This window comes from Phaenicophaeus curvirostris, chromosome 3 (assembly GCF_032191515.1).
Source record: "Phaenicophaeus curvirostris isolate KB17595 chromosome 3, BPBGC_Pcur_1.0, whole genome shotgun sequence".
Lineage (NCBI taxonomy): Eukaryota > Metazoa > Chordata > Aves > Cuculiformes > Cuculidae > Phaenicophaeus > Phaenicophaeus curvirostris.
The window spans coordinates 7,021,536-7,034,830 of NC_091394.1; the positions used below are offsets into that span (position 1 = coordinate 7,021,536).

The following is a 13,295-nucleotide window of genomic DNA, read 5'->3' on the forward strand; positions in this document are numbered from 1 at the left end:
TGCTTCCTGTTTGCCTTTGCGAAGCTCAAACACCCAAGGGAGGATAACTTAAGCAAGCAGAAGGCTAGGGGTGGAATCTCTTTTCCCTGTCATTCTCCCCCTCGTCTCCATCCTTGAGACATGCAGCCTTTCTGTAATTTTGGATCACTGCTCTAGGTGCCCCACAAGCAGCAATGGTTGTTTTCTAAAGCTGTATTTAGATGGTTTTGACTTTCACTTCTTGATGTTTTGTATTTTTGCCATTTGAACCACATCATACAGCCCTCCACCTGTAAGTTCTTGTACAGCGTACAATTATAACCAGGTGAGACTGCCAAGTTCCTTGCCTCCTTGAAACAGCAGGGAACAAAGTCAGGAATTCAGTTTCTCTTTTGTTTTAACTTTCAAGACCAACTTTCCACGGCACATTTCAAAGCTCAAATGCTTCCCTGGAGAGTGTGAGGCACTAGCATCCTCTCTTGCTTTCCCCACAGCTTCTCCTGCAGGAATGGCAGCCTGCTCCTTCTCTGTGGAAGAAGAGGAACAGCTCAGCTTCCCTTCGCTGGTTCAACAGCAACACACCTGCACTCGGCGCACTTTGCTCCTTTTGCTTGTTAAGTCTGTTTTGGCACTGCTCGCTCCTACCATCTCTAGAGGGCTGCACAGAGGAGCATGCATAACGTAGTTCCAGGTAGGACATTTCCAGCCCGCTACGGGCTCGGGCACCATGACTTGCCAGTTTCACTCAAGTTTGGATTTCAAGATGATTTTCACAAGGCTGAAGACGAGACTCTGAGCTCATCACCCTGCGACCGGAGCTAGAGTTCAGGCCTAGAGTGCACGCAACACGGTTTGGTCTTTCATACACGGCGCAGGGGGCGGAAATGGAACTGATTTCATCAGCTCACTCTAACGGTGTGTCTCAACTGATTCAGAGATGCCAGAAGTTTTAGTCATAATTGAAGAAAGCTGATACTTCAACTCTCTTAACCTGTGACGTGATACTAGGGCCCACTCCTGATCTTTAAGATGCGATAAGCTCAAAAGAAATAGCTCAGATCTTCTGGGGTAAATTATTCATTCCTTTATGTAAGAAAAAAAAAGGAATTATTGCCATTGAGGGAGTCTCAGGGCTTGTGCATTAGTAAGACATAAACAATAACAGTAACTTTGTTTCATTTCAGTGCCTTTGTCCCCTGTTCTAATTTTACAGATGGGGAAAAGAAGCGGGCAGAGGTGAATAGAGTTGTGCAAAGACACAAGCCAGGACAAGACGAAGCAAAACCTAGACTGTGGGTTGCCTTGGCAGCTGAACTCTCCCACTGTCCTCTCTTGAACCCTTCATCCCACCCTATCCAAGGAACTCCTGCCCAGTGGGTTTTGGGAATGGGTAGTTCAGGTAGCACAGTAACGAGAAGGGAGAGAAATGGACAGAGAAATAGTAGGAAGGATAGAAAATGCAGTCCAAGAAGAGGTGAGAGAGACGGTAAATGAAACACAGTGCCTTGTAACATTGGTAAATGGTTAAGAGATCATTAGGAGTAAAACAAACAGTGTAACTGGAAAGACGAGGTAATAAGAACAGATGGAATTTAAAAGGTTCTGCTTATAGAAAGATGTTAAGAAAAGTAAATAAATAACAAGTTGATGCTTCTGAGGAGCTATCCCTTGTCAACACGAACAGAATGTATTAGTCTGCCAGAACGGCCATTCTTGCTGAACAAGCCTAAATAATTATCTGGTATAAATGATTATTTTCTTTACAGTGATACAGTTGCGTTTTTGTAGTACTCCATGTGGTAAGTAAAGAGAGACTGACACTCTAGTCAAGAATTAAATTTAGAAATAAAGGGCTCAGAAGGAAGTTGTGGGAAAAGAATTTACAAAATAATAATAACAATTGCTATCATTTTATTAATTAAAAGGTAGAGGGGGGAATTACTAACTTTTGGCATTTGCAATCTAGCCCCATGGCCTTGATCCTTCATTAAAATCCATCTCTGTAGTAAAGGTTACTCTCTTCAAGATCTTTGCCCAGGATAAGATGGCCTTGAGCTTTTACACACACACACACTTTTCTCTAAGTGAACATAATCAAATAAAATTGTCCTTCTGAAAGAATCATGGCCATGCAAAATGTAATTCTTGTATATCCATGATAAATCCAGTTTAAAGCTGCTTCATTATTACATAATGAATGTACTTAAATTAAGAACCCTCTGAATGCTTCTTCATCTCCTTATTTAATAATCTGCTATGCTTGCATGTCTGAACCTTGTCTGGTCCTGGCTTCTCCCATTCCTAATCAGCTCTTATATGGGCAGTAGGAATTATACTCTCAACAGCCTCTCTGCTTAATGTGATCACAGTTCGATCTCTGGGTTTGTCCAAGAGGGAAGTCGTTCCGTTCGTTAATATGTAACCTTCTTTACTTTTAATTCTGGATCTCCACGAGCAAGAAAGGATTGCCTATTGTCTTACAAGCCAGGCAAAGTGAACAGGCTGAGTCAGTCCAGGAATATTCAAGCCTCCCCATCTGTGGTATTGCAGAATTCCAGGGCAATTCCACCAGTTGGTGGAGCTTCTGTCTGGGAAAAAGAGCTATTGTGAACAAAGCATACTGCGCATATTTCTAACATTCATAAAAGACTGGGTTTGAATCATTTGAATCTTTCTCAAAATTTCTTCCTTTGAGGCAAAAATTTCCAATGTATGGCCTCGATCCAGTGATAGCCACTTGGAAAATCTGAGCATAAACCACTCATCCATTTCTTTAACTAGTCGGGAAAAGAAAATACAAACTTTTCACCGTGAAAGTATGACAGCAGGCTAGATTATACCAAAAGTTAATTAAGTCAGGGCTAGGACTCAGTTTTGTCAGGGTCACCACACCTGCCAAACACACCGCCAAAGGCTAAGATAGAGTTTCCCCTCCTTCCCACTGTGACTTCTGTATGGCAAGGGCACCTTTGTTTCCCACTGGGAGAAGCACAGGAGGTGGGATGAGTTCCTCATTCAGCTTGGAAACACAGCAGTGATAAATTGGGTGTCCTGAGCACCTACCATAGCATGCAACCTCACACACTGAGACTTGCTGGCCTAACTGTGTATGGCAGCCAAGGCAGAGCTGCTGTTCCAGGCTATCTAGAGTCAGCTAAGTGTCCTTTTGACCAGAATCACATCCTGTTTTCAAGCCTTCGGTCACCTCGATCAGCACCAGAACCTGCTAGATTTGTTTTCTGAACGGCAGGAAGTTCTGCCTATGAAGGGTAGGACTCTGACCCCAGACTTAATCCCACAAGGTTTTGTGTGACCAAATTAAAAACTGCAGTGTCTTCTTTAGTGCCCCATCCCCAGAAAGAAATGCAGAAATACAAATAAATCATCTAACTCTTTGCATGCCTGCAAAACAGACTACCTGCAACAAGTTGACAGGGGGCACATCCCAAATCCCACCCCTTTGGGGCAAGGACTAGCTTGGGACTACTGCAGGAAGTTTCAGGGTATCAGAACCCTATCTTGAAAATGCTCACCTATGGGCTTTTTCAAAGATACAGCTGGAAGATGATGTGTGCTACCTTCTTTTGGCATTGTAGCTTTGTCCATTGCAGCACTCCCTAGAAAACAGAAGGTCTGGGATTCAGCTCCTTTCTCTGCTTAGAGAGACTCAAATCCACACCAACCATTACTTGAGAGAATGGCCTCACCACCAGGGTATTGGCTGTCTAGGAAGGTACGGAAGGGAACGAGAGCTTTTGCTATAGAAACCACGTTCAATCGGAAGGGATTAATCTGGCAAGAATGAAAATTCGCCTAAGGCCATGGCAGTATTTTTATGGTACAGGTGTTTAACAAAATACACAAGCCATCCTTGGAGTAGGAATGGATAGGCAGCTCTCCTCCATTCCAGCAGACAGCTTGAAGCACTAGGCTACAGTGCTTGCACACACGCCTGAATGTGGTTTCACCACTTCAAACAAGTGGGTGAGATGCCACCCAGAATGATGCAGGGATTACAGCAGTCTCCTGGGAGATAGGGAATGTAGGTTGACTGTCCCTATCCCCCACCCTCATGCCCCTGCCCCAAACTGTATGAATCTGGATGTTGTCTTTTCTGTCTAAGGGCTGAAACCGCAGAGCTATCGCGCAATTTGGGTACACCAACTGACTCCTCTTTTGGGGTTTTCCTAGAAGGTATCATTTAGGTAGAAGAACAGTTGGTTTCTGTATCCTGGAGGAAGACAGGGAACTGTGTAGGTAATACAGGGGAGTATTCCTTGAGTAGGAGGTTGGACTAGGTGACCATCCAAATGGTAGTATTGAATGGGACTACTGAATTTAGATGCCAGGCAGTTAGGATTTCTGAATTGTGTTTTTTGACTTGGGTATTCAAATGCTGCAGTAAAAGTCTAAAACCAGTGACATTTTCATTGCCTTGGTCACAGAAATTTGCAGCCTGAAGACTGGCCTGGACCGCACAAGCTCTTGTCTTGGAGAAGTCAACCACAAATTCTGATAAGGCATTGTCATCAAGTCCCTTGGCCATAAATGCAAACGCATGGGTGGGCGCTGGCTGTGAACCCCTCAGCCTCACCACGCTGTTTGCTCCCAGTGCTCCTGCATAACTTTCGGCTTCCCCAGCGCTGGCATCACCCCGCAAATGCCCCTCAACAGCCTTCCCCACCTCCTGGAGCTTTATTTCTCCCAAGGCCTCCCTGGTATTCCCACAGGCTTCCTCCCCTTGTTGCACAGCATCCAGTGCCTGGTTTGATTATTCAGAGCTATCCAATAACCCCCAGGAACAACATTTTTCTGGCCCTCACTCCTGCATCACCACCTCCAGCGAATCAAGCCGACACATACGCACCGGCTTGACAATCTGCCTCACGTTGTTCCCATCCTCTTATCTTTCCTTCCACCCTAGTGTTTATCCTCGGATTGGGAGTTCCTTGCACAAAGAGCTTCCTTTTCAGCGCTTGGGAAGCACGCAGCATGTAGTAATTGACCTCTCGTTCCATAATTAACTGCAAAAGAGCAGGCTGTGCTCTCCCCAAAAGAAACTGCCTCCGGTCGGGTGATGAGAGAGCACCCACATCTCCGTGAAGCGCGTAGCACTCTCAACTCCACTTTCTAACCTCTCAACTCCACTTTCTAACCGTTTTCCCCAAATATCCCATTTCCTGTGTTGTGGATCTTTAAATAGGACCTTAACCATTAGTTTAAAGCCTTTCAAAACGTTGTTGGGGTGGGTGTGATTTTTTTTTTTTTTTTAGGGCCCCTCCCCACAAGAAGGATGTTGAGGCTCTGGAGTGAGTCCAGAGAAGAGCAACAAAGCTGGTGAGGGGGCTGGAGAGCAGGTCTTATGAGGAACGGCTGAGAGAGCTGGGGGTGTTTAGCCTGGAGAAGAGGAGGCTGAGGGGAGACCTCATTGCTCTCTACAACTACCTGAAAGGAGGTTGTGGAGAGGAGGGAGCTGGGCTCTTCTCCCAAGTGACAGGGGACAGGACGAGAGGGAATGACCTCAAGCTCCACCAGGGGAGGTTCAAGCTGGACATTAGGAAAAAATTTTTCATAGAAAGGGTCATTGGGCACTGGCAGAGGCTGCCCAGGGAGGGGGTTGAGTCACCTTCCCTGGAGGTGTTTAAGGCACAGGTGGATAAGATGCTGAGGGACATGGTTTAGTGTTTGATAGGAACCGTTGGAGTCGATGATCCAGTGGGTCTTTTCCAACCTGGTTATTCTATGATTCTATGATTGATTCTCACGTGATGATATTTTCACGCCGTGGGGGAGAAGAACAGCTTGAAGAAGCTGCAAAGTTGCGTGGAGTACAGAGGGCTGGGGGGGGGGAGCAATACGTTTTCTAGGCTTGGCCTCGCAGCACCCCCATTTTCTGCTCTCGGCGCGGGGCTGCGACTTTCAGGGTGACGGGGGGCACTTTATCCTCCGGGGGGCAGCTCCCCCGAGGGGGCGCGGGGTCCCTTTTTCCCAGCAGAGGGGCCGAGGCGCAGAGGAGAAATGACAGCACGGAAAACGGAGTATTTTTATCAGGGCCGGTGCCCGGGGCGGGGGGGGGGGAGCGGCGGCGGGCGGAAAGTGCCACCCTCCCTCCTCCCCTGCCCTCGGCCGCCCACGCCGGCAGCGGCATCAAAGGGAATCTCCCTGCTCGCGGCCCGCCGGCCCCGGGGATGAGCGCACCGGCCCGTCACGGCATTTTCACTTCTCCCGGCGCTTACTCAACAGCCCGGGGGGGGCGGGGAACGGGGGGGAGGGGGGGGAAGGGCTCCCGGGCAGCCGCCGCTTCTGCCGTGAGGTCAGCGCCGCCGCCGCCCCGGCCCCGCTCCGTTGCGTCAGGAGGGGGTGTCCCCGCCGCGGAAACACGGGGCGAAGGGGAATCCTGGGCTCTGCACCAACACACCCCCCCCAGCCCCGGGGCCACCGCGAGCGGGCGGGGCGGGGGGTGGGGATGGGGATGGGGGGGATGGGGATGGACAATGGGATGAGGGGGAAAGGTGGGATAGGATGATGGGGATGGGGATGATGGAGATGATGGAGATGGGCATGATGGGGATGATGGAGATGGTGATAGGGATGGGGATGATTGGGATGATGGGGATGGGGATGATGATGGGGATGATGGAGATAGGGATGGGGATGATTGGGATGATGGGGATGGGGATGATGATGGGGATGATGGAGATGGTGATAAGGATGTGGATGATTGGGATGATGGGGATGGGCATGATGGGGATGGGGATGATGGAGATGATGATGATGGGCATGTGTATGACTGGGATGATGGAGATGGGGATGGTGGAGATGATGGGCATAGAAATTGGGATGAGGATGATGGGGATGGAGGTGATGGAAATTGGGATGAGGATGATGGGGATGGGGATGGAGATGGAGATGGGGATATGGATGATTGGGATGATGGAGATGGGCATGATGGGGATGATGGAGATGATAGGGATGGGGACAATGGAGATGGGGACAATGGCGATGATGGGGATGGAGATGGGGATATGGATGATTGGGATGATGGAGATGGGCATGATGGGGATGATGGGGATGATTGGGATGATGGAGATGGGGATAATGGAGCTGATCGGGGTGATGGAGATGATGGGGATGGAAATTGGGATGGGGATGATGGGGATGGAGGTGATTGAAACAGGAATAGGGATGATGGAGAAGGGGATGATGGAGATAAGGGGGATGATGGGGATGATGGGGATAGAGATGATGGGGATGGAGATGGGTATGTGTATGACTGGGATGATGGAGATGGGCATGATGGGGATGGTGGAGATGATGGGCATGGAAATTGGGATGAGGATGATGGGGATGGAGGTGATGGAAATTGGGATGGGGATGATGGAGATGGGGATGGTGGTGATGATGGGGATGGGGATGATGGGGATGACGGGGATGGAGATGGGGATGATTGGGATGATGGAGATGGGGATGGTGGGGATGGTGGAGATGATGGAGACGATGGGGATGGAAATTGAGATGGGGATGATGGAGTTTGGGATGGGGCTGATGGAGATGATGTGGCTGGAAATGGGGATGGGAACGACGGGGATGAAATGAGCCTGAGATCGGGATGAGCTGCGATAGCGGGGCCGGCAGCGCACGCTGCTCCGAGGGGGTCGCCCCGAGCGGGAGCGTCCTCTCGGGGGGCCGCGGGGGCAGCCGGAGCCGGCAGCGCCTGCCCCGCTCCGCGGAGCCGCGGCGGGCCGGGTCCCCGCACTCCACCCCCCTGCGCAGAGGAAGCCGGGCGGGGGCGCGTCCCCACGACAATGGGACTCGCCGGCGCTATAAATACCCGCCTGCGTCTATATTTGGTTTGGCCGGATCACAACCCGGTGGAGAAGGGGAAGAGCGGGGGGGGGGAGGAGGGGGGGGCGGGAAAGGCACCGGCCCAAAAATAGCGTCGCGCGCGCGCCCGCCGGGCCGCGTCCCCGCCGGGCCGCGCGGGCCCCGCCGGCTAAATTTAGCAGCGCCGCTTGCGTCAATGACGCAGCTGCCGTGCGTCAGCCCGCCCCGCCCCGCCCCTCGGCGCGGGGCCCGCCGCGTCCTGTGCGTGGATTGGCCGCGGCCGCGCGGGGCCGCCTGACGTGGGGGCGCCCATTGGCCCCGCCGGGGGGGGGGGTGTTGGGGAGGTTGAAGGCGGGGGGGGGGGGCCGCCCGCGGGGAGCCCGGCGGGTTCCCCCGCGGGGAGGGGACGGGAGGGGAGAGGGGGGGATCCCGGCTCCGCGCGGGCGGAGCGAGCGGGGCGACTCGGTGCCGTCCCACCCTCCCCCTGTGTGTGTGTCACCCCCCCCCCAACATCTCCTGTCGCCGAGCCCCGCGCAGTAGCGAGCGGCCCGGCTGCCGGTGTAAACGCTGACCGGGACGGACACACGGACAGACACACAGACAGACAGACAGACGCAGGAGGGAGCGAGGACGCTCTCCGGGCCGCTCGCCCCGGTGCCCCGCTCAGAGCGGCGCCTTTTCGCAGCCTGGTCTCTGCTCCTGCGCGAGGGGAAAGGGGGGGAAAAAGAGGAGGGGGGATAAAAAAAGGGAGAAGAAAAAAAAAGGGAGAAGAAAAAAAAAGGGGGGAAAAAAAAGGGGGAGGAAAAAAATAAAAGAAAGAAAGAAAAGGAAGGAAGAGAAAGAAAGAAAGAAAAAGAAAGAAAGAAAAAGAAAGAAAGAAAGAAAGAAAGAAAGAAAGAAAGAAAGAAAGAAAGAAAGAAAGAAAGAAAAGGTACAGAAAAAGGAGAAAAGGAAGAGGAAAAGAAAGAAAGGAAAAGAAAAAGGGGAAGGAAAGAAAAAGAAAGAAAGAAAGAAAGAGAAAGAAAGAAAGAAAAAAGGAAAATAAAAAGGGGAAAGAAAGAAAAGAAAAAGGGGGAAAGAAAGAAAAGAAAAAGGGGGAAAGAAAGGAAAATAAAAAGGGGAAAAGAAAGGAACAGAAAAAGGGGAAAAGAAAAGGAAGAGGAAAAGAAGGACAAGAAAAAGGGAAAGAAAGGAACAGGAAAAAGGAAAAGAAATAAAGGAAAAAGAAGAGAGAAATAAAGGAAAAGGAAGAGGGAAATAAAGGAAAAGAAAAAAAACAGAAAAGAAAGAAAGGAAAAGACAAGAGAGAAAAGAAAAAGGGGGAAGGGTGGGAAGAAAAAAGGGAAAAGGAAGTGGGGAGGGAAAGGGGAAAGAAAAAAGTGAAAAAAAGGAGGCAAAGGAAAAGAAAAGAAAAAGAAAAAGGGAGACAGAAGAGAAAAAGAGGGGAGGGGAAAGGAAAGAGGAAAAAGTAAAAAGAAGGGGGAGAGAAAGTACAAGAAACTCGAAACCTTTAATAATTCCTCCGGCAAGTGCCACTAACTAAGCAAGCCGAGCTCTTTTCCCCTTGAAGCGCTCCAGTAAAGACTTGCTGCGTGTGCGAAACAGCACAACACGGTCGCTGTCGTTGTTCTTAATAATAATAATAATAATAATAATAATAATAGCAATAATAAAAATAATAATAACAACAATAGTAGTAGTAGAAGAGCAGCAGCAGCCCCAGCGCGTGTCGGGGGCGCCTCTCCGCGCAGCCAGCCCCGAGGCGGCCGCCCGGGCAGGCGGCGGTGCGGAGCGGGGGCCCCGGCTCGGCTCTGCCGGGCTCGGTTGGGCTCGGTTGGGCTCTGCCGGGCTCTGCCGGGCTCGGTGCGGCGGGAGCGCGGCTCACACACCGGGGCGGGCGGGCGCGGGGAGGAGGGAGCTGGTTGGAGAAGACGGGGGGGGGGGTGGGGGGGGGGGTCAGTAGCGTCAGGCTCCCATGGCGTCACTATTGACGTTTCGCATTCCAGCCGCTCTATGGAGAGGCCGCTAGGGCTCCTCTCACATAAATGACGTTCAGAGAGAGGGAGCGGGAGAGCAGCAGCGCAGAGAGGCGCCTCGCTCCCCTCTCTCCGCGCAGACACACGCGGGGCGCTCGCTCCGGGACGCGGGCGCGGGTCCCGCCGCTCGCACACACGCACAAAGAGGCGGCGCGGCGGCCGCTCCGCAGCCCTCGCTCCCTCCGTCCGTCCGTCCCTCCGTCCCTCCCTCCCTCCGCCCGGGGACGGGCTCCCGGCTCCTCGGGCTCCGGGAATCTTTTTTCCATGCCTCGGGATAACGCGCCGTCCGGACCTGCGGCCGCCGGGAGCCTCCGGGTTTTCGCGTCTCGGGTCGCGCCGCTGGACGGAGCCCACACGCGCCTTTAAGGAAGCGGGCGCCGACGAAGTAGATGTAAAGACGGAACCTCCACAGCAACCGAGTACGTATCCGAGCGAACGGGAGCGGCGGAGGGACCGGGGACCGCGTCCCCGCGCCGGGAAAGTTGCGGCGCCGGGGTGGATGCTCGGGAGATGCGGGCGGCGCCGCTGCCGCTACGGGCTCTCCACGAAACTTTTCCCTCCGCTTCCCACCCCCCCTTCTCCTCCTCCTCCTCCTCTAACCAGCCCGTGGATGCTCTTTTCCCGCACGGCTCCTGGCCGGCTCCGCATCCCCGCCCCGTGCCCCTCGCCCAGGGAGGAGAGGGAGCCGGTGGTACCGAGGGATTTCTGCTCGTTGTTGTTGTCATGGAAATGATGCTGCCGGCGCAGCGCCGGGGATGAATGGGAGTCACTCGCCTCCTGCTTTTAGCCGCGCTCGGGAAATGAGGTGGGTTTGTTCGCGCAACTTGGAGCCGCAGGTTGATCTGATCTCGCTTTGGGAGCTCCCCCCCGAAAGGTAATTGCTGGCAGGGGACACACAGCGTGGAAACGAGACGGGATCTTTCTTTTCTCGGCACTTCTTGCCCTCTCGATGTGCCCCTTTCCCCCTCGGGGGGTCCCGAGCGGAGCCCCGGGGGCTGCGGGGTCCCGGGCCGCCCCGCTCCCCGCTTCTCGCTCCGGTGGGTGCGAGGGGAATTTCAGCCTTGGAAAAAGGAGAAAAAGCTCGCTCGCTGGCTTGTCCTGCTATGTCGAGGTTGTCGGGACGGCGCTATCGCGATACTCTGTCCCGGGTGGAGATGCAGCGCACCTGCGCGCGGCTATTTAATAACGCTCTTATTCAACATTTTTTTTTTTTTTTCATCCATGCGAGGATACTTCCCAGGGAAAAAGGCGGAAAACGCTGTTTTCTAGTAGGGAGGTTGGTGTGTTGGGATCGGATTTTTTTTTTTTTTCCAAGGGAAAAGGAAAAAAAAAAAGTTTGAGAATGAATCGCTAACTTTTATCCAAGCCGCTTCATTCGATTACATTCTTCGCCCTATTTTTCTCTCCTCCGTGGAGACCGCTGCATGCTGGAATCAGGCCCCGGTAAAAAAAAAAAAAACAACAATGGATTAAAGCAGACCAGACGGTTTCTTCGGAGGTGAATCCCAGGCGAGCTCCTGGACATTTGCTGGAGTGACTCTGCGGCTCGGAGCGATCCCTCCTTCCCCTCCAGAAAAAAAAAAAAAAGAAAAAAAAAAAAGAAAAAAAATATCGCGAGCTAACCAGCGGTGGAAATGGAGCTGGAAACTTTTTTTTTTTTTTTTTAATTCAATGAAGCTTCCCCCTCCGCGGTCCCTCCCGGGTAAATGAAGGTTTCGAAACTCGCCTGAAGAAGTCACAATCACAATGGAGTGTTTCACGGTTTCCTCCTCGTATTACAGGGTGGGGAGGGGTGTCACTCGGGGCTGAATGTAAAGTGCACGGAGGAAGAAAAGAGCTTTGACAAGGGTGGTTATTTCCTCCTAATTTACAGCCCTCGCGGCTCTGCGCTCCTGGCTCGGGCGGCTGCAGCCCGGAGGGGGTTTTGCGTGGTTAAAAGCGCAGCGAGTGTCTCTAGGTAACCGGCGGCTCAGGGCACGGGGAGGGGGGGGTGGAGAGAGAGGAGCCCCGGGGCGCTGGGGGGAACAAAACCCGCGGGGGAGAGAGAGAGAGGGATGAGCTCGGGATCATCACCCATCATCCCGGGAGCTGGGCGGGGGGAAGGTTAAAATAAGACAGAACAAAACCAAAACGACCTAACCGCGAGGAGCGGGCGAAAGAGCTGCCCGGGGGCGCATCCCCCGCGTATCCCCCGCGCTGGTGGCCGCGGGGCGTCCCGCGGGGCTCGGAGATGCCGCAGGCTGGCCGGGCCGGTACCTTCCATAGAAACTTCCAGCCCGCCGCTGGCCGCCTCCCTCCCCGGCTTAGAAATAGAAAGTTCCCACGGGGGAGCGGACGCGCGGGGCTCTCCCCTCGCCTTCCCGGAGAGCGAACCGGCGGCTCCACCGCGGTGCTCTCTCCGCCTTTTGTGTGACGAGCATCCCACCCCCGGACCCCCCTTTCCCACCCGCGGGGCGAGGCGGGGGCGGGGGGGAGGGGGTGTCTTTGCCTTCCTTCTCGCCGCGCCGCACCGGGGGATGCGGGGGGGGGGGGGGTAGGCGTGGGGATGGGGGTCTCCCCTTTTCCCTGCCACCCTCCTGACCGCGCTTCTCGGCAGAGCCCGGGTCGGAAGAGCGCCCCCCGCCGCGGCCAGAGAGGTCCCAGCCGGCTCCCACCCCGCCGCCGCCGCCGCCCGCCGCCTCCGGTCGCACCTCCAGCCCCACCATTCAGCGCGCAAGATACCCGCCAGGTGAGCCCCGGCGCCGGCGGGAGGGGAGGGGGGGATGCGGGGGGTGAGCGCGGTGAGAGCGATGCGGTTGATGTGAGTGATGCTCGGGATGCAGGTGATGCTCGGGATGCGAGTGATGCTCAGGATGCGGGTGATGCACGGGATGCGGGTGATGCTCGGGATGCAGGTGATGCTCGGGATGCGGGTGATGCTCGGGATGCGAGTGATGCTCAGGATACGAGTGATGCTCAGGATACGAGTGATGCTCAGGATACGAGTGATGCCTGGGATGCAAGTGATGCTCGGGAGGCAGGTGGTGCTCGGGAGGCAGGTGATGCTCGGGATGCAGGTGATGCTCGGGATGCGGGTGCCGGGGGGGGATGCGGGACCTCCTGCCCTTCCCAGATCCCTTCGGCATCACCCGTAGCGGGGCCGCAGGGTGTTTACATCTTAAAAGGATCGGGGCAGCGCCCGCGTTTCACTGAGCTTTTAGCGATGCTGTGCGGGTTGTGAGCCCCTAATCAAAGACGGGTCAGCTTTTAAGGGGAAAATGAGTGGGATGTCAGTGTCCCTGCGAGAAGCCCACCTTTCCCTGGCGTTAAACTGAAAGGAGGTTGTGGAGAGGAGGGTGCTGGCCTCTTCTCCCAAGTGACAGGGGACAGGACGAGAGGGAATGGCCTCAAGCTCCGCCAGGGGAGGTTCAGGTTGGACACTAGGAAAAAAATTTTCACAGAAAGGGTCATTGGGCA

The 13,295-nt window shown here is 53.8% G+C and overlaps 1 protein-coding gene across 1 annotated transcript in view; it reads left to right on the forward strand.

The window, feature by feature from the left end:
* Positions 1 to 9,879: 9,879 nt before the first annotated feature.
* Positions 9,880 to 13,295, forward strand: part of NR4A3 (nuclear receptor subfamily 4 group A member 3) — a 29,646-nt gene continuing 26,230 nt past the window's right edge. The window contains exons 1-2 of the mRNA XM_069853305.1: positions 9,880 to 10,258; positions 12,436 to 12,567. The gene's annotated coding sequence lies outside the window, so the exon portion shown is untranslated. The remainder of the gene's footprint in view (positions 10,259 to 12,435; positions 12,568 to 13,295) is intronic.